Below are 20,965 nucleotides of genomic sequence, written 5' to 3'. Positions count from 1 at the left end.
GGAGGCTGGAGGCGGCCGATCGCCCGCGCCGGCTTCCTCCGCCGCCCGCCCGCCTTCCCCGGAGCTCGGAGCCCGCGGCCGGGCACGCGAAATGGGTCAGGGAAGGGGAGAGGGACCCCGGCTTCTGGCTGCCCCCTCCCCGCCGCCGAGCGCCCGGGCTTCGGGGAGGGCCGGGCCGGGAGGTGGGCAGCGAGAGGGCTGCGGAGGAGCTCTCCCGCCCCGGCTCCGTTTGCACAAGTGCAGGGAATGTTCCACTGACCTACATATTTTTCCAAACATACGTGACCTTTTTTCTCTCTCTCTCTCGTTCTGTGGGAGGAGACAGGCGTGGATCCAAGAAAAGGAGAAGCTGGTAAGAGAACGAAAGGGGAAGCAGGGAAAAAAAAATAAAACCTCAACCAAAAAAACCAGCCTCGAATCAGGGATGGCTTCACAGCGCCTCAAGCAAACCCGGCGCGCGGGCTGCTGTACAGGTCCGGAGCGGCATCCCCGCGCCGCACTCCCGGCCGCCCCTATATCCCATATCCCTGTATCCGCATGTCCCTATAGCTCTACACCCCTACATCCCTATATCCCCATCTCCCTATATCCCTACATCCCCCCATCCTTACGTCTCCATATCCACATATCCCCATATCCTTAGATCTCCACATCCCCGTATTCCCACATCCCTACATCCCCGTATCTCTGACCCTAGGACCGTGCCATGGGACCCCCGGCGGGGCAGCCTCCAGATGCAGCCCAGCTCGGCTTCACTCGGCGGCCGGGGACATCCCCCGCCCGCAGGAAACACCTCACGAGCTCGGAGCAGGTCCCGGCCTCGCCAGGCACAGGCAGTGAGTCCCGATGTGGTTATGCAACGCCGCACCGGCAATTAGAGCAAAACCTTGAGAGAGAGAGCTCTATTTTTTTTTCAAAGTAGGTCATTCTTTTTATTCCTCTCTTTGCATCATTTCTTTTCTTTTTTTTCCTTTCTTTCTTTCTATTTTTTTTCCTAATTCTCCTCCTGAAAAGTATCCAGCCAGAGGTAAGGAGTGTGCTGGAGCTGGGAAGCACTCTTCCTCGCTCCTTATCCCAGCAGCTAGGAGCACAGCCAGGGGACACAGGAGCTGGGCAGGGGAGCACTTCCAAGCCCTGCTCCCCCTGTCCCCCTACCACCATACCTGGTGCCTACAATCCTCAACGCACATGGGAATTATCACAGGAAACTGTCACACTCTTCTGCTGAGTGCCTCCACACCATCCTTTCTCCAGCAGGCATGACTAATTCTGAAAGGGTAAAGTTGTTTACTTTTAACCAAGATTAAACAGAAAACTTTGCAAAGCTCCTCCCTTCCGCTGGATGAAACCCAGCAGTTTTTCCCATTTGGAAATTGTCAAACAGTGGTTAAACAATCCTTTGGCAAACAAATAGCACCCGAGGGAATAAAGCATCGGATACATGGGGAGTGGAATAAAAGGGATTGCTGTTCTGGAGGTATTTCTCTTGTGTTGCACAATGAAGTATAACACATAATCTTCAAGCCTTGTAAGGGTAAAGAAAAGGGCCTTCCCAGGTCTACATACCACACGAGGTGATGTTTTGGTCTTGTTGAAAACATTCCAAAACCCTGCTCCAAAACGATCTCCAAAGATGAGAAAGGGAGCGCCCTGAGGACAGTACCACAGTGGGAAAGGCAGCACTGGGACATGCATGCCAAACTGTGCCTGTGCTGTGTTTTAATGCATTCCCCATGAATTTGTAGTGCCTTCACTGCACAGATGGGGAAGGGAAGCTGGCTAAGGTTTATTTCTTCATTCATCCCCTAGGTTACCGATGTGTACTCGAATTACGGCCACCTCCAGCAGGTTGGCTGAAGGCATGGCAGGGTTTTCCCAGCACGTACCTGAGCCTGTTGTGAAACAACAACTTCTCCAAGTCCGTGGACCTTCCTCCCATCCAGCACTAATGGAAAATAACTGGATGCTATCGCTGCTGTGTTTGGTTTGGAAGCCAACCAAGGGACTCCACTGGGTGCCACGTATAAGAACATTGGGGAAAGAGCCCAGTATTCAATTTTAAGAATGAAATCATTTCATAATCACAAAATACTGGTAAACTGCTTCTCAGCCATCAGGAGCCTGCGATCCCAAGTTGCAATCCCTTTGTTTCAACTAAAATAGCTGGCCAACCTTGGCAGCCCAGAAAAGATGCACCAGAGATAGCAATGGACAGCCACCCACCAGATAGGTGCCTCCCAAGGTGGGGGCCACAGGGGCAGCAGCCAGCCCCAAGACGTCACTGCTCCAATGATCTACACATGGAGCCTACTTTTGGGTTGCTGGTTGTGTAGAAGGAAATAGGGGGCCCCCAAATAATCTTCCTCTAATCGGTGTGAATGGTGCCACAGTCACTGTGGGAGAGGGGGAATGGTGGAAAAGAAGAAAGGATCCTCCAAGAAAAGACCAATTTACATGGAATATGGTGCTATTTTCTGACATTTACAAGTAAGAAGGAGATGAGCAAGGATTAATTTGATTAATATTACCCTTGCCTTAATTAATGGTCAGGACAGACAGATGTGGGGAGCTGCTTCCCTGTGCAACACACTTCTGTAACCAGTTCTTGCAGAGATTTCTGCAGAGAGAAGCAGTCTTTAGAGGACCAGCACTATCTCTCATTCTGCAGTTTACAGGTTCCCGGGAGAGGGAGAGGCATAGTTATCACCTGGCAACACGCCCCTGAACCAGGTGCCACAGAGAAATGGGTGCCAAATGCATCCTGCCAGAGCTGCCCCAAGTGCTCAAGGAGGATGTTTGATGGATCCCCAGCTCTGTGCAGCTAGGAAACCCAGCTGCCTGTTTTCCTGCATGGTTATTACAAAATAAGAGCCAACGCATTGATTGAAACTTAGCTTAGCCTGGTTTATTTTGAAGGAAAAAAAATTATCTATTCCAAAGGGTCTTCTTGGAAGAACTTAGCCTTATTTACAGCCTACCTGAGGGTTTAATTCTTCAGCTTATTCATAAGAGGGTGTGCAGGTTTTCCTTAAGTGGCTAATGCTGGGAGGAGGCAGGAAGAAGCGCTGAAAAATTAGTGACTAAACCTTGAATAGATTTCATGTCTGGAAGGGTAGAAATTGTTGCTGGTTGTATAGAAAGTCCTAAAGCCTACCACTGCTCAGCAATCTTGTGGCTGAACATTTGCAGCCTTCCTGTGAATCAAAACTGTTCTGCAGCATGAACTAAACATATGCACTCAGCTGCTGCAGGGCAATATGTGCACCAGCCCAGAGAGTCCAACCTCAAGGCTGTGGAAATAATCATCTCCAGTGTGGGACAGACAAGATGGTCCCCTTACCCTCTGGTTGGCCTTCGTTCCTGCCAGCCATGGCATTATGCTCACTCGTGCTGGGATGGGAACACACATCAGAGCAAAGTCTTGGTCCAGCGGGACAGCATTGGTTAATGTGAACAAGGAACTATGCCCTGACTGTACCTGGGAGAAAGGCTCTGAGCTGAAATCAGGCTGCTAAAGCTTGGTTAGCTTCGAGAGATGTTCAAGAAAATGAGTTTCAAACTGAAATCCAGCAGTAAAAGAACTATTTTTCTCTGGAAGTCTCAGTGAGACAGAAGATAATGAAGGGTTGCAGCGCCACAACTGAATTAAGAACAGCTGGGAGAAGCCACAGTGCAAACACAGCATCTTTGGTTTTACCTTGACTAAAGAAAGCAATGACATTAATGGATCTGTGGATCCGTACAAGTATTTTAATTCTTGGCAGGTTTCAAAAGACTTCTACCTCTCCCAGAAGCTCTAGGAAGGTATAGCTATGATTGCCCTTCTCCTTACAGCAGCAGCCTGATCACTCACTCTACTGCCTTCAGGAGGAGATAGCTTAGGCCTGTAGCTATCTCAGCTCAGGATTCTGAATACTGTTTCCAAATTCTTTGTTACTTGCTCCCTCTCTTTTTTTCTGATTACTGCTCTTGCTCACAGCCTTGTTGGTACACTGCTTAACACCATGCTTGCTCTTTCAAGTTCTTCTCAGCTTTCATTTATCCTCTGCAGCACCCTGCTCTTGCACCTACCTTCAGCTCAAAATATTTAACACGGATTAGTAAAACTATTGAAAAATTACATGTGAAAGTTATGTAATTAACTGAAATAATACAAAAGTCTTCAAACTTTGGGGCATATGGATTTGGTCTTGCATATAAGTATTACCATCTATGATTTTCAAAAAGTATCGAGAAAATGTGTATACCTGAATTTAGAAGCTTAACTTAAAAACATTAGCTCAGAAGATTTTGCTCCAGGATGCTTGTAGCATATGCACGGAGATCTTTCTCATTATCTTCTCTTATATATGATAAATGACTATCATGACCACTGATTTTGACCTTCTGCACCTCCAGGGTGCAAAATTTCCTGAGTGCATCTGGTCAGGTGCCATACTGTCAACCTAAAGCATGTTGATCTTGATTTTAAAAACCTTCAGCTGCCCCCCACCAGCTCAGGCTGCCCAGGACCCTGTCCAACCTGGCCTTGAGCACCTCCAGGGATGGGGCACTCACTTCTTCGGGCAACCTGGGCCTGGGCCTTACTGCCTCTGAGTGAAGAATATCCTCCTAACATCTAATCTAAATCTCCTCTCTTTTAGTTTAAAGCCATTCCCCCTCGTCCTACACTATCAGGCCATGTAAAAAGTTGATTTGTTTTCTATTTTGTCAGTGGCAATGGGCTTGTCTGTGGCCTGTTCCTTTTTTTTTTTGTCTCCGTCAGCTTCTCTTTGTGGTACTCATGCCATCTGCAGTTCTGCTTTCACTGTGAGTACTCTGGGATAGTGCTGAACAGCAAACACAACCCTAGCAAACAATTTCCCTAATGCCAAATCTTGTGAGGTGGTTCTGTTGCTTTTGTGAAGTCAAAGATTTAACTCTGACCCCTTGGAGCCTTGTTCGCCACCGGTGTAGGCTGGTGGGGGAGGCTGTGCTGCTCTGCTCGCACAGAGCACTACAGGGAGGAGGGAGCAGAGGAACAGAGAGTTATGGAGGTAAATATTGACTCAAAGAAAGGAGACATAAAGGAGAATGTGGGAGAGTTGTAAATGAGCCAGAGAGGATGGAGAGAATTCTTCTGCAACTGTAATTAGGTTAGATTTCAGAAGTAATTGCAGTGTTCCTGCATCAGCAGATCCTGTAGGCAATATTTGCCCTCAGCTGTTTTCGCAGAGAAACAGGCAGGGCTTGATCGTGACGTCGCGCAATAATCACGCACAGATGTGGGCCCGCCACCCCGCCAAAGCGCTCCCATTGACAACTGGAAGCGGGAGCTGCATCAGGCCGGGCTGTTCCCAGCCAGACACAAACACAGCTGCGTGTGTGGACACAAACACACAGCGCCTTTTGTTTCTCTTGTCTAAGTGGAAGAATATGCAGTTAACAGAGCTGCCTGTGAGGGGTTGTGTTAGTAACTTCATATTGAAAAAACATGTCTGGGAGATGGAGGGGCTGAGGGTGAGGTGGTAGCCGGGCCTGGTCAGGGCCATGTCCACTGGGGAGGGTGCGAGGAAGCAGGACAGGTGCCGACCTCACCTCATAGCGTGAGGCAAGAACTAGGGTGCCAGGCCTGTTGCCCTCGCAGGTCCTTTAAATGTGTAAAACCAGATTACGTAGGCTGTTTGCAGGGAAAATGGATTTCACCTGTAAGCCTTTTGCAGAGGTTTTATATTAGCAGTTCATGCACCATCAGAAAATCAATTACTATTGGTATTACATGCAGATGAACAGCACAGAGTAACGGAGAATTCATTTTACACAACGCTTTTAATGAAATGCTAAATACAGCAAAATGTTTTCCAAAGGGCTCTGTGTTGGAGGTGGGTCTCTGCAGGGAAGTCTGCACCTGTGTGATTCAGATGAGGACTGAGTCTCACACTTCTTGATGCTAACATTGGTCAAGTACATATTTCTGCCAGAATGGAGTGAAGAGGACAGCAGTCCATCATCTGCACTGAACAGAACTTAGTTTCACACAGAAGATTTTTTCTTTTTGATACAAGAGTTTCACAGACTGTGTTATTGCAGTGTCAGTTACTGCAAGACCCTAAAATTGACCCTAAAACTGAATTACTCTCTTGTTCCTAAGACTCTTATAATCTTTTCCTGTTCTCAATGCCAAAGCAGTCTGCTGATTAGATTTGCTGAGTGTATTTCAGCAAATCATTGACATCAGCACCTTTTTACAAACAGACATATCTGTAATAGCAATCCTATTCCTATCTGGGTCAAAGAAAGGAACGTAGATAGCTCTATCAGGAAGCAATTATGAAAATAAGAACAACTATGCAGGGCCAGACCAAAGTATTCTGCCTCTGTCTGTGACCAGAAAGAGATGTGTGAGGAAGTGAGTAAGAATAGCACAATCATGCGCTTCCCTGGAGTGCTCTCTCAGCCATCAACAGTTTATTCTCTGAAGCTCTCCTTATGCCTGTGTAACCACTATGGGCAACATCTTCCTGCAGAGAACCTCACTGCTTAACTGTACACTTTATGAAGAGCCATCTGGTTTTGCTCATTTTGAACCTGCTATCTTTATTTGGTGTCTCTTCATTCTCATGTTGGGAGAGAAAGAGAATACTCAGTTCCTCTTTACCTTCATTATGCTGTTCATGGCCTTCTAGACCCATGTCATAGCCCCTCTCCATCAACTCTTTTCCAAGCTGAAAATTCAAAGGCTGCTTCTTTGCTCCTTGTATGGAAACTTCTCCATGTTTCCGATGATCCTTTCTGCTCTTCTCTGAATGTTTTTCCCATCTCCTTGAAAGAGAGAATGAGGATCGCACATAGTATTTGACAGGCAATCCAAGTGGGCAAACACTAAATCTTTGCCGCTGCATGATGGTGTTCTCCATTTTACTCTCTTTTCCTTCTTTAGTAATTGCTAATGTGTTACAGTGGCTCTTGAATCTTTAAGATCTCAAATTCATGGCAAATTTCAGTTACATGAGCTCAATAATTTTTTTCCATTTACATTTTTTTTCAATAACCTTGCTGAATCCAATGTAAAATAATAAAAAATTTGCATTAACTTATCTACATATTTAGCTTTATGGAAATAGTATTATAGCTAATATATTATTGCTAGGGAGAAAATGTTTTCGTATCAATTGTAACTTCCAAAATTTCTGGAGAGGCTATATCTAAGTTTTGCACACAAAAAAAATAACCATTATGAAAGGGGAATGGGGAATCCATCAGAGAAAGTTTGGACAGCAAGAGGAAATGTTTCAAAATGTTTTAAAGTTCTGAAAATAAATATAGGCTAAAATAATAATAATAATAATAATAATAATAATAATAATAATAATAATAATAATAATAATAATAAATGTTGACAAATTCCCTACAACAGAAGGTGCTACCTTCTTTTAAATGTTTTTGTTAGAGTGAAAAGCCATGAAGCTATGAAGAAAACTAAAATAACAGCTGAGCTTTTCTACCAGTTGCTATTGCAATCCATTACTTGCGGGAAGGAAGCATGTTTGTTTAAAAATATCTTCCTCACCCTTAAAGATGTAGTCAGATGTTTGCATTGCTTGAAAACTGTTGTAAATATCATAATCATCTGGTTTCATTTTCATTTTGCAGTCCTTGCTAGGTATATTACTTAATGTTCCACAGCTGGTGCTATCAAGTAATACTGACATGATGCTATAGAAAACCAGCAGCAGTGATCTAACCCATCTCAGTCTTGCCTCTCCTCCTTCCAGGGATACATATTTCTCAGTGGGCTTTACCAAACAATCCACCAAAACCACACCACGTGTCCAGCAGCGTGAAGGTGAGCACATCTCAGTTTCTACCTGGTGAAACCAAAGCCTGTAAAAAATTGATGGAAATGCTCTGATGAGGATTTGACCCAAGGGGACCCACAGTGCTGTAGGCAGAATTGAATCTCTACCTTAAAATGCCTCCCCAAAGTTAGGCCTAAGTATCCCCACCTGCTTTAGAGGAGTGAGTGAAATAGCCAGAAAGCTTCATTTCATTTGAAGTAATCCTTGCCCTAACTCTTGCAACAAGCAGGAGTTGCATTCAGCTTTCAAATGCTGATGGCACCATGGCATTGGCAGGAGTGTACCGGCCTGTTTTCTGCTCCTGAGAAGAGCAAACAGCTCTGGCTCTACATCACACAAACAGAACTTCACATTTTCTAAACCTTTGATCTGAAAATTTTCTACTCCTGCCGCTCTATCTTGTTTTCTATATTTGAAGGTTTTCTGTGGCTATGCAGACATTTCTTTGCAGCACGATGAGCTTTTGACTTTTCCCTTTCTTTGATTATTTTTTGAAAGAGAGAAAGCAAAGATCTTTTCTGTGAGCACTCCTGCCCTAGGCAGCTGCTATTCACAGTGGAAGCTGAGTAGAAGTTTGCTATTCAAACAGAAATCTGTGTGTGTTGTACAACTGCAACAGTACAAGATGGACATGGAAAGATGACATGGGGTCGCTCTATGCCAGTAGGGAAGGGAGTTCTTGGAAACGCAGGTAGAGAGAAGGGTATGGATGATGTATTGGCAAGGAATGCAGTGAGGATGAAGAGGCCACCAGAAGATGTCTGGAATGGAGTATGGAGAGAGGGAGAGAACAAGCACCCAGGATGAGGTGCAGAGAGGTGGTGGGAGGTATGTGTTAAGGTTTGCAGGGATTCAGTGTGCCTTAGTTATGTGAGCACTTTGGTGAGATTTGAGCGTAAGGCTGACATTCAGGGAGCTGCCTTTCTGCCTCTGGCAAGTCACTTCACCTCCCCGCATCTCAGATTTTTACCTCACCTCTTTAAAACACTGATTGCCAAATCAGCATCAATGATGAATCGTCAAGAAATGAGAAAGACAAATTGTGCTGGGACTTAAGGATGAGGACAAAGAGCCGACATCTGAGACAAAGGCAAAGTGATGCCATGTGGTTTAGGGGAAGGAAATGAGATGACATCAACTCCATTCAGTTAGATCTTAAGCAGAAGATCTGACATTGTTATGTTCTCAGATCTAAATGCAAAGAGAAAGCTGCTACAGATGAAGTACAAAACGTGCAGCACACAGCCAGCACGGCAAAGCCGTTGCCAGGTAGAGATAAATGTAGGACAGCCGAATTACATAAAGCCTAGTTCTGGTCTTTGGCTGCTAAAGAAAGACGGAGTGCTCAGCAGCCCCTCCTGTGTGATGGGATAGAGCACAAGGAGCCAAACTGCTTCTGTAATCCTGCTCTGGGAGCGATGCATTCAAGAGCTGCTTTGTGAGTATTTTTTGGTTTAATAATCCAAATCAGATAGGGTACATCCTCATGGATATATTCAGGTTTGTTTTCAGTTCTCTTGTCTTTGATGATGCACCTTATCACGCACAGGGGGATTACTTTGTTTTCACAAGTGTTGCTGCAAAGGCTGAGCATGGTGTAAACACAGCACAACAGGTGAGAGCTGTGATCACAGCCTAAAGCCCTGATAGCTTTCTCCATTCAAATGGCCCCACAAAGTCACACTCCTGTCCTACATATTTCACCCACATCCCCACAGAAGCAGATATCAAAGCTGCAAGACAAGTTTTAAGCACTTCTTGAGACTTTCAATGACTTCAAGCCTTTTGGAAACTGCAGGTTGTCATGTAGACATAGCCATAGCCTTTCAGAGAGAAAATATCTACTATTTTAAAAATCTTCTAAAAATAATCAAAAAAAGACTATCATGCAAATCTCAAGAACTCACTTGGTTGTTCATTTTGGTTCAAGCTTTCACATGCCAAGGTGCAGTTCCTCTGTTGACCAAGAAGGGCAATTTTAGCCTAGGCTGCTAGCTGATGTTACAGAAGATATCCAATGAACTGTATATGTCATAAAGCACCAGGCTCTCCTGAAATAACTGGGCTTGTTTAGTTTGGAACTGGGCTTGTTTAGTTTGGAGAAGAGAAGGCTCCGGGGAGACCTCATTGTGGCCTTCCAATACTTGAAGGGAGCGTATAAACAGGAGGGGGATAGATTTTTTGTGAAGGTAGATAGTGATAGGACAAGGGGGAATGGTTTTAAGTTGAGACAGGGGAGATTTAGGTTAGATATTAGGAGGAAATTTTTCACACAGAGGGTGGTGACGCACTGGAACAGGTTGCCCAGGGAGGTTGTGGATGCCCCATCCCTGGAGGCGTTCAAGGCCAGACTGGATGTGGCTCTGGGCAGCCTGGTCTAGTGGTTGGCAACCTTGCACTTAGCAGGGAGGTTGAGACTTGATGATCTTTGAGGTCCTTTTCAACCCAGGTCATTCTATGATTCTATGATTCTATGAAATAATCATTCCTTTCACAGAAGGAACATGCATTGATTGGTGTGAGGGAGATCTGGGTCACCTGAATATTCCAAATCCATCCAGCACAGATTAATTATTTACAACTCTGTAAGGTTTAACTGAAATTGTGAATGAGTCCATCTGCCATTAAGCTACTCCAAATTTTGGCCTCCACAAGCCAGCTTGGTGTCTGAGCTTCTGCTGTCATCACTGGAGATCTAAAGAATATGGTCAGTTGAGCCTGAGGTAATCCAGCTAAGAAAATGTTGGAGTTTACTTTATAACACTATGAATTCTCCTTTAAACCATTATCTATTGACCAAATTTCCCCTGTCTGTAATGGAAGTTTAAACATGTAGCTTGTGTACAGATATCTTTACTGCAGTGCCCTAAATTTAGGCATCTGTATCAGCAGCTAAATCCCTCTCTGAAGGGCTTATTAGGTCAAACTTGTCTGGGCAGGTGTCTGGCCTTCTGTTCTGTGTGCATTACTTCAGTGCAGAACTTCTCATACTGTCAAGACTGAACATTGAAGTGACAGGTCTCAAAACAGAATAAATCGCTTCAGAATATGCTTCATATAGACGAAATGTATTTGAACTTCCAGACTCCCAAGAACTAAAATTAAATATGCTAAAGAATACCTGAATGTGCCATCCAAAGAATATGATCCTGAAACAGTCTTCCTTAAATAATGGGGCTGGTTGCCACTGACACGTATCATAGTGGTTTAAGAAGTCTGCATTAGGCAGGGTCAAAGTCCATCTAACCTCACACCCTATTTTCAATACAGACAATTAGGAAGTAGTTTTAGAGGGAGTGATCCCTTCCCTTCTGTGCCCTCTCTACTCCCAGCAATCAGCAGTTTGGACGCTTTGTGAGTTGGAAAACACATCCAGGCAATTTTGTGTAGTGTCCCTATTGCCCCTCTCCTCCATGAAACCATTCAAACTCTTTTGGAATCTGTCCATCCCTTGAACCTCCTCAACACGTGTTTCTTCAGGATGAGAAATTCAGGATCTACTGTTGTAACACCAAACCTTAGAACTAAAATTTCATGTGTGAAATAGGTATTCCTTTGTCTGCTTCAAATGTATTTCTCAGAGCTGTCTTGTTCTAGCATCACGAGAAACACTGAAGTGTAGTGATGTTTCATTTCAGACTCACCTTCCCCACTGCTTTTCTGATTTTATGGATGTCTATCATATTCTGTCTCTGCTAGAACAAATGTTGTTTATAATGAGTTGCAAAAGCTTTAAGTGACATTACTGTGTATGAGAATCAGCTGCAGGAACTTGAGGGAGAGCTCACTGCAGGAAGACATCCCTATTGAATATAAAATATCTTGGGAAAAAAAAAGATTTTCCGAGATCTAATAATAGATTTTCCCCCAATGGAGTCCTTTGATTTGGTCATACATTCTTAGTACAGAAATTTGTCAGTTCCTGTGAAACAATGAGATGTAGGATGACCAGAATATTTTTTTTCCATTTGTTTTAATTACATGATATCCAAGGTATGAAATCCTTACCCATTCACAAAATACCCTCAAGCCAAATGCATTACTAGTGGCATCTTCAGTTTTCATCCTCAGGAATGAAACATATGCATTTTAAAATAGAAATATTTGTAAATGGATATTGCCAACCCCTAGCTTAGATGAATCTCGTCTATACATTTCACATAAAATTAAAGATCTAACAAGTATTCCAGTCATCACAGGATGTCATGTTTAACAGCAGTTTTTAATACAGCCATAACTAAATACAGAACTCTAATGGTCATTAACTTGCAGTTCTAGATAGAGGGTGTACATGGCTTTTGTAATATGCTGAGAGAAGTCTACTTATTTTAGGTCATTTTGGTAGTTAAGTGTGCTGTTCAGTCATAAAATAAGGAGGAAGATAATCTATTTCTATTGTTTCTCTGTTCGCACATTGCTTGACACAATCCGGGGAAATTAACTAGGAGAATTTCAGATTAATTCTACAGTAAATACTTCTTAAGTATTCAATAGATCTGCTGAGCAGGACTTACGAGAGAGAATTTCAACCATCAACAGGAATATGAACGGAAAATTGAATTCAGATTACTGAGAGGAAATTGGAAATTGATAGATGAGCATGAGAAATTAGTACCAATAAATGTAGCATAAATTACAGAGAACTCTATTTACTTTAGAGTAGATTCTTTATTGTGTCTGAAGAAAAATGCAGGATCTCAACCTCTGGGTTCCCGCATGACTGCTAGCGCCGTGCATGTGTTCAGTCTGTCAGGGAAACACAGCTTTTCATTGAACCCTTTCTTTTAGGACATGCTATATTATCCAATAAGCATTGAGTGGGATGGGGAAATGAGTCTTTTCAAACAAAATGCCTTCCTGAAGCACTCATCTTCCTTACAGTTTTTCAAAGCATGACCTGGTCTGGAAACAGCTCCAGGTTCAACATCTCATATACGCAATTAAAATGCTTAATTGTGCAGAGCATTAGTTATCAACAACCAGATCAGGCTGCCCAGATCCCCATCCAACCTTGACTTGAATGTGTCCTGGTTGGGATGCAGTCACCTTGGGCTTAGGCAGATGGTCTAAGCATGCAGCTATAGACCTCAATGCAGGCACAGGGACTCTGCCTGCTCTTGTGAGCAGACAGGCAGCTCCAGGTAGTAAAAAAACAGTGTGCTGCTCTTGCATAGCACAAGTGCCTCCCTTCTGTCCCAGCACGTTTACTTTACACAGGCTGAGTGACTCTGGTGTGGTTGGTGACAGAGGAATAGACGAGCTCACCTGCTTTACCCAGACCTGGCTGTTATGGCTTTGATCCCAGGAGCAAGCCTAGGAGCCAGGCACCTGCCTGGGAAAGCACTGCTTTCTAGCCACAGCAGGACACAGGACACCATGAATTCAACCAGAAGGAAGGGAAGTTTAGGAAACAGCCTAGTCTTTGACTTTGCTTTAGCTTTAGTTCATGGTCCTGCCATTTTGCAGTCCCAGTAGTGCCCATTGCATGCCGTAGGTCTGAGGACCCAGCCTGGAGCAGGACACTGCCCTAGTCACATACCCAGTGACAGCAATGCACGTGCCCACCACAAAACCCTGGGACAAGCCAAACCTGTTTGGAAACTTCGATTGTTTTTCATGGGAGAAAGAGAGGAATTTTCTTTTTCAGTGGTTTCTTTAGAATGCGCAAGTGACACTACCATGAAACAAAGTGGTGTCTCATGAGAAATCACAAAAGACATCTGCATTATCCCACTTCAAGCTTACTCTAAATATTGGCCAGGTAATGCCTGCATCAATAGCAATCAAGCAAGACAGATGTGCAAACACAGTGGTGCCTACAGTAAATTCCCACTTTAACCTGCAAGTCAGGAAAAGTAAAAAAAAAAAAAGATAAAATAAATAACTTCTGTTGTAAATATTGTCCTTAAATATTTCATCCGTTCATTTTGTTTTTTCCAGTGGAACACAATTAGAAAGAGCAACAGCAGTAGAAGAAGGGGGAAGGGAAAGGGAGAAAGTACCTGCAGATTTCAAAAGAAACACTAAGAACTGTTCCAGAAGGCAGTTTTAAGCTGAAAGTGCCTTGGTAAATCTGTAACATGATTTTTCAAACAGTTCTCAAAATGTCATCCAGTTTTAAATCTGTAATATTGCTTTAATCTCCAAAAGGGAAATAATAATGCTTGACTTTACTATGGTTGATCCAATCTTGCTCTCTTTTCCATACCCAGCTCCTACCAATTTTTGGTGATCTGGGCTCAGTAAAGCACATTTGACTTATCAGTTTATTTACAGCTTGGATCTGCCATTAGGTATCTAGGATACACATTTTGCACACATGCGGCATGTACAGAAGACGTACTTGTAGGCACACTTTCATTGAATATGATAATGCAAGGACTGCTATCCTATCTAAAGAAATGCATCTGAATTGCATATGTCTGAAGCTCCCCTCCAAATACCAGATAAATACCTTCTTAAAATAGCATCACTCAGTTTTCACAGCAGGTGTCATTCATCAGGTACGAGGCTGCATCCATACGTGTTAGCAATAATAATTCAGCATGGTGTGTGACTCCAGCTCATTACCAGCAGCCCCGGGCGCTGAAGGCTGGCGTAGTCACTAGAGCAGCACTGAAATATTTAGTCCCATAACAAATATTTAGTCCTTTGACATGAATATTATACAAATATTGATCCTGTAAGTCAAGAGGACTCTGAAGAACCTGGCTTCTCTCCTTCAGCTTTCTGACCCATCCTTCTGCTCTCTCGTCTCGGTGTTGGCTGGAGCACCCTCTGCCCTCCAGCCTGCCTTGGGACTGGATACAGACACAGGAAGAGGAGCACAGATGTGGGCAGCCCCAGTGGGGCTGAAAAATACTGTAAGATTCATTTGAAATGGCACCCACCACGCCAGCAGCACCCCATGAATGGCCTGTCACAGGCATGCCCCATCACAACAAGCAGACAGTTGGATCAGAAATGCCACCACACGATGGCTAATTAGGAGTCTGCAGGGAACCCTGCTGCGTGTTTCTGCTTAATTTGTAATATTTGCACTAGGCCTGACAGAAAACCGCTGAGGGGACAAGAGCGTTCCCAGCCGCTTCTAATGGGCTGCATGTGCCGGGACACCAGTGATGAACGGCCGGCTTGCACAGACAGTGACAGGGCTCTCTCCAGGCCCCACTAGGCACTAGAGACTGCTGGCCTTAATTAAATTTCACGGCACACTTGACTCAGTCCTGCAATAATTGCTTGGTCTTTACTTACATGTGTTGGCTCTCCTAGGCTGGGCAGCACAGGGTCTGAGGGCCTTCTGACAGCGCCTGTGAGAATCCTCCTCGTCTGCCTCTCTTCTCATGTCCTCCTTCAGTCTTCTGCCCCTCCTGCTCTTCAGTCCCTTTTGATGCTTTCAGGGTGATTAACTTCTTCAGCAATGTGGCAGTGATAAATAATTGCTTTCCCAATTATTACTACTTTAACTTTTACTGCTGCAGAAACATTTCAAAACTTTGTCAATGCCCTATGTCCTGCACAATGCAAAGAGCAAGAACCAGTACCTGCTTCCCAGGTCCTAACCACCCACACACCTTCTAGTTTTGTTTCAAAACCTCAGCTCTCTCAAGCAGTGTAATGACAAGACAGGAGGTAATGGTTTTAAACTGAAAGAGGGTAGCTTTAGTTTAGGCATTATGAAGAAATTCTTCACTGAGAGGGCGGTGAGGCCCTGGCACAGGCTGCCCAGAGAAGCTGTGGGTGTCCTATCCCTGGAGGTGCTCAAGGCCAGGTTCTGTGATTCTATGATTCTACAGAAACACAAGGCAAGCAGAGGTCTCTCTCTCCTTATCTCCACTCTGAAGAAAGGACTTGGACCTGTGGAGCTTGGATTTCCGCCAGCATCCTGCAGACAGAGATGGACCAAAGTCTGGAAGAGATGTTGGGAGTGACCAAAATATTGGACCTGCAGTGGCTTGGTCCCCATTTGAGGGCAGCTGCACATGCACTGTGGTACTGAAAGAGTGACAGGAGAAAAGGAATCCCTGTGGGTTGCCAACACTGCTCAATGGGAGGTGGCCATGCTATGTGTCCCCTATAGCTAGGAAGTATGAAGGAGATGGCCAAGGAAAGCCTCTACCAAGGCTGGTGGAGAGGGGTGTTCTTGCAGGATACAGGATCAGCTCAGCAAAGCTCGTGACCTTGCTCACACTGGCAGACCACAGACCTAGAGAAGAAACCCTGCAGACCACAAAAGTTTTTTATCCTCCTCCAAGGTCTCAAGTAATACAAAGAAGATCCCGCCAACACTCCTGCTTTTCCCTTTTTGGGGTCTTCTGGAAAGAGAGATGTATTCCTGAATAGTCCCTGGGAAGTCAGGAAGAGTGTTCAGACTTTGATCGTCTTCTTGAGAGGTGAAAAAAAAGTAGGCAGAAAAGTGTATGCAATGCTGAAGAGGAGAGTGAAAAGGGGGGGGGAAGAAGAGGCTCTGGTGAGGACAGAACAAGGAGAGGTGAGGAGTGGAAGGGATGGAAAGCTGAGAACAAAGGGGAGAAGCCCTGAGCATTTGAAAGAGCAGGTAAATGAGGGAGCGAGTGCAGATGGGGATGAGATGAGGAGCAGTGCCTTAAGAGAGACATTTAACAAAGGGAAGAAAAGAGAAGTCTTAGCAATGCATTAAATAGGGAAGAAATGGGGAACAAGGAGCTAAAGAAAGACACAATCAGAAAGAGAAGACTTCCTTGCAGAGAAAGAGAGATGAGAGCGGGCTGACTCTAAAGAGGGAAAAGTACTAGAATCTAAGAAATGCGTTAAATACATTACAAGCTTGACATACAAAAGAGGCACAGAGAGCAAAGGAAAATGAAGTAGAAAAAGATAGCAGGTGGAACAAAGGGAAACAGAGCAAGTAACACAGTTTCAAAATACTGAATGTAAAAGTTGGATTTATAGAAACTTATTGCTGAGCTCATTTCTCTCTTTAGACCTCTACAGTATGAAATGAAACATATGTACAGTCTGGCATTGCTGTTAATATCCCTTCCTTCAAATCCGCTTTTAATGGGTACAGATAATAAAGCTGGTAACCGTTTAAGAGCAAATGCCATTACAAATGATGACCTGTAATCCACTGTAAACTCTTACCCTCTGCTTACACAAACAGACCTGGATGCTTGAAATGAGAAGAGACTTTCTTTCCATGCAGAGATCCTCAATCTTCTGGTCACATTTCAGTTCTCAAAGAACAAATTGTTAAAACACTATGCTGCAAGGCCTACCTGAAAAAAGAATAATTTTCCTCAGTTCTCACTATTTGAGATGTAGAAGCCTATTCTGTTTACTATCACTGAATGTCACGTGGAGAACAATTGAACACTGAGCAATTTGGCGGAGAGTAATTTCTTTTTTAGGCAATAAAGTGGCTCTAAAGACCTGCTTGCTGGCAGCACAGCCTCTCACCAGCTCCCTGGAAGGCTCCTTGATCCAACCTGGCATGGACAGCACAGGAGGCTGTACACTGTGCTGCACCAAGGAAGGAATAAGCCAAATGCTTCAAACTACCTAATGCTGTCATACCAGGCACACTCTTGGGCACCACAGAGGCAGAGAATGTGGCACTTAGCCTCTCAAATTTGTGCTGATGCAAAATTCTGAGGTTTTTAGCCAGTAATACTCCAGTACTCCTCTCAAGCTCACCAGACTGCTGCAGCTCCTTATGTAGTAACAGAACATAGTATCACATTGCTTGACAACGTTGCCCTTCCAGAATGAACTCTCTCACAGCTGACCTGGCCCCTTTCCTTCTCCCTTTACCCAATTTAAAGCCATCAGCTGCAGCTCACTTCCCCCTTTCTCATCAGAGCAACAGGCACGCAGCCTCTCTGCCCTCACCGCATGTGCTGCAGTGAAGACCCAATTAAAAGTCTAATTTTAATGTTGTTTTAACCATCACTGCACTTGTGAGACAGTGGCAAGAGACTGTAACAAGGATGGACAAAAGACACACAAAATAAGAAAAACTAATGATGAATCATTGTTTGAAGGGTGAGTCATGCCTGAGTGCATGCATATGTCAAGCATGAGACTGGCATAGCTTCACTTGATTAACCCAAATCTGCTTTAAGTCTTCTCTTGCAGCTATGCTTTTAAGGGAACAGTAACGCTCCCACAGTTGCTTGTGCAGTGATTTCATTGCCTGTTTACTTCTACGAAGATTTAATTGGACCCCAGCATCCCAGGTGAGACACCCAGACTTGCCTCTAGTACCAAGATAGGGTCAGCTCCAATTTAGGTAGACCCTCCAGTCCATTGTTTTAACCATTTGTCTTTCTTAAGAGAAATTTGTATAGCCTGCTTGTAAAATTTGCTGGAGAGGGGAATTCACATCATCCACAAGCAGAGCATCCCAATCTAGCAGGTCATCACTAGATTAACAAGGAGAGCTACCACCTTCATTTGGGCAGTTTCATGATCATGAACAACTGTGCTGTGTGGCTGGCCATGTTATCTCCCAGGTCCTCTTTGCCAGTGAAGGAGGGCTGCACAGTGAACAGGAGTGTGTCTGCATGGAGGTCCCTGCTGGCCACCCACGCGCTGGTGCTGCAGCCAGGGATGGAGCAGGGACACGCAGCCCCACTGGCAGCAGTGCAGGCTTGGGTCAGTGTGGAGCGATGGAGAAGCTGAGCCCCAGGCAGTGACCTGTCATCTAGCATCTCCGGCTGCGGGTTGACAAGTGCTTTCAGCTCACACGAGGCGGCAGTGACGCAGAGCGAGGTGATGGTGGGACTGCAGCTGGGCTGCCCAGAGTGCCCCAAGGTGAGCCATCCCCTACAGGCATGGGTCTGCTCTGCTCCACAGTGCGTGGTGAGGGTGACTGGCTGCCAGCAGCGCTGGTGCTTCTGGGGATACCTTCCCAGATGGCCTTCAGAGTGCCCCGCTGTCCCCATGCATTTGTAGGATGCTGCAGTTAACCAGCACGAGTGCATCTACATCTGCACTCCTGCCCGGTCCCACTGGGCAACTGGTGTTGCCAAAGCTCTGTAAGCATTTTCCTTGTGTGCTACCAAAAAAAAAAAAAAAAATTAGATGCCCTATTATACTCTTTCATATGTAGGAAGATCAATTTCATGACTGTAGAAACTGTGTACCATCTTTCCATGGTAGGCATACAGAGTTTTAGGTCAAATAAAATTTATTCATTTATTACACAGAAAGGCACTTGCATATTATTAGCTAAGGGTCATGAGACTTTTTCTTCCTTGATGCAGAAGGATTTGGGTTTTGCGTGGTGGTGGAGGTGGTATAGCTCATTTAGAGAGGGATCTGACACTGGTAAATGTACCAAAATTTGCTATGCAGCCAGGTGGTCTGGAAAAACTCAGCTCGCATCCCCTGATTCCTAGTCAAGTGCTGAGCTGCATGAACACAGAGATAATACTGTGTAACACTTGCAAGCATTTAGCCATTAACAAACAGCTGCCTAGCAATCTCTTTATGAGATTTATTTCTCTCTTATGGCTTTGTCAAGGAAACAGTAGTTGTTGATAACATTCAGAAGCTCAGAGGTACTATTTAATACTCGGGACAGTGAACAAGCCAAAAAATCTCTGTAAAAAAATAAGACTGTGTGATCATTTGACTTTTTTTGTCATTTTACAAATCATATGTACCCAAGGTTTTTCATTCAGGGACTGTTTATTTGTAAATAACATCAGGCTTTAGGAAAACGTTGAGCTTTATTTTATCCAAACAATTCTATTTTAACTGGTATTTTACATAGCGTTCAGGCTGTGGGTTGCAGCACTCATCTTCCTGCAGGCAAAACTCTGTTGTGTTTTGACAGTCATTCCTGATGCCTTTTCCTTTTGCAAAGAAGATGTACCCAAGATAAGAGCTGGGACAGCCGCAGGGGGCAAAAACTAGAGTGCAGGTAGCAAGATACAAAATGATGAGGATTTATGCTTTTCTTTTGTCCAAGCAGAGTAGGATCATCTACCTGCAAAAGGATAAGCTAGGCAGCCGGTGCCAAGGTCTCTCTACCATCTAAACGCTTCTGTTTTTCTCAAAATGAAAGCACTGCCTGCAACCCTGTGCCTGTAGGAAAACTGCTCCTGACAGCTGTGCGCTGTGGTGGTGAGCTGCAGCATGGCATTTGCTGATTCCTTTTGGAGGGGAGAAAGGGCAGACTAGGAAAATAACACTGGAAAATTTATTCCGGAGCATCTGAGGTACCTCCATCAATTTCACCTGTGCAATTCTAGCAGCTGCACCCTCAAATTGGCTGCTAGAAGGTAGAAAACCATGTTGAATCTGTGCTGCAGCATACAATTTTGCCTTAATTTTGGCTCACCTCCACAGAGCACCCCTATGAAACCATTCCCACAGGCTCTGCAGGCAGCGCACAGCTGAACGCCATGTTAAATTAGCTCTTTCATTCCGTGCAGCACGGTAGCATTGGCAGAAAGGAGGAAATGTAAAAGCAAATCAAATGAGTGGAGGCAGATTTTGAGCTGCAAACTTCCTCAATGTGTTGTGGCAGTCCTATATGAGGTGGATGTTTCCTGTAAGGGAAAGATGGGATTTGGAACCACAGTTATCCATTTATTCTCAATATGAGAAAAAAAAAATCCCTGCTATGTTGAACTCATATATTAGCAATAGCACTGATCTTATTTTAAAATTTGGAAGATGCATTTTGTTTCTTTTTCATGATTGCTACTCCTCCATATGGAAACTTCTTTGCTGCTTTTATTTCCCTTTGTAGTGATGCTGTTGCACTTGGAAACTTCCTCAAACATGCATGCGTGATGTGGGCCAACTGATCAAATCCAATTTCTGTTTGAGTTTATAACAAGTTTTTAACTTCATCAAAAATAACCCAGATTTAATAGGATCCGTAGAATCGTGGAATATCCTGAGTTGGTAGGAACTCACAAAGTCCAGCTCCTGGTTCCACACAGCACCAACCAAAATCCAAACCCTATGTCTGAGAGCACTGTCCAAATGCTCCTTGGACTCTGGCACTTGGGGCTGTGCCCACTGCCCTGGGCAGCCTGTTCCATGCCCACTTCCCCCTGGTGCAGAACCTTTCCCTAACCCCCAGCTGCCCCTCCCCTGACAGCTCCATGCCGTTCCCTCGGGCCCTGTCA

General features: G+C 44.5%; 2 long non-coding RNA genes across 4 annotated transcripts; both read right to left on the bottom strand.

Annotated features, from left to right (window-relative positions):
• Positions 293–1,444, bottom strand: LOC110406623. Of its 2 annotated transcripts, XR_002443533.1 has the most exons (3): positions 1,164–1,444; positions 693–886; positions 293–349 (listed from the first exon to the last, which is right to left on the bottom strand). It is a non-coding gene; the product is annotated as an uncharacterized LOC110406623 (long non-coding RNA). The 2 variants fall into 2 exon arrangements; XR_002443532.1 differs by lacking the exon at positions 1,164–1,444 and having other exon boundaries at positions 693–1,155.
• Positions 11,640–18,094, bottom strand: LOC110406585. Of its 2 annotated transcripts, none has more exons than XR_002443510.1 (4): positions 17,514–18,094; positions 16,983–17,095; positions 15,093–15,231; positions 11,640–14,689 (listed from the first exon to the last, which is right to left on the bottom strand). It is a non-coding gene; the product is annotated as an uncharacterized LOC110406585 (long non-coding RNA). The 2 variants fall into 2 exon arrangements; XR_002443511.1 differs by having other exon boundaries at positions 11,640–14,638.

Source organism: Numida meleagris, chromosome 1 (genome assembly GCF_002078875.1).
Source record: "Numida meleagris isolate 19003 breed g44 Domestic line chromosome 1, NumMel1.0, whole genome shotgun sequence".
NCBI classification, from domain to species: domain Eukaryota; kingdom Metazoa; phylum Chordata; class Aves; order Galliformes; family Numididae; genus Numida; species Numida meleagris.
The sequence above is the reverse complement of the archived record's forward strand: the minus strand, read 5'-3'. Positions and strand labels throughout refer to the sequence as shown.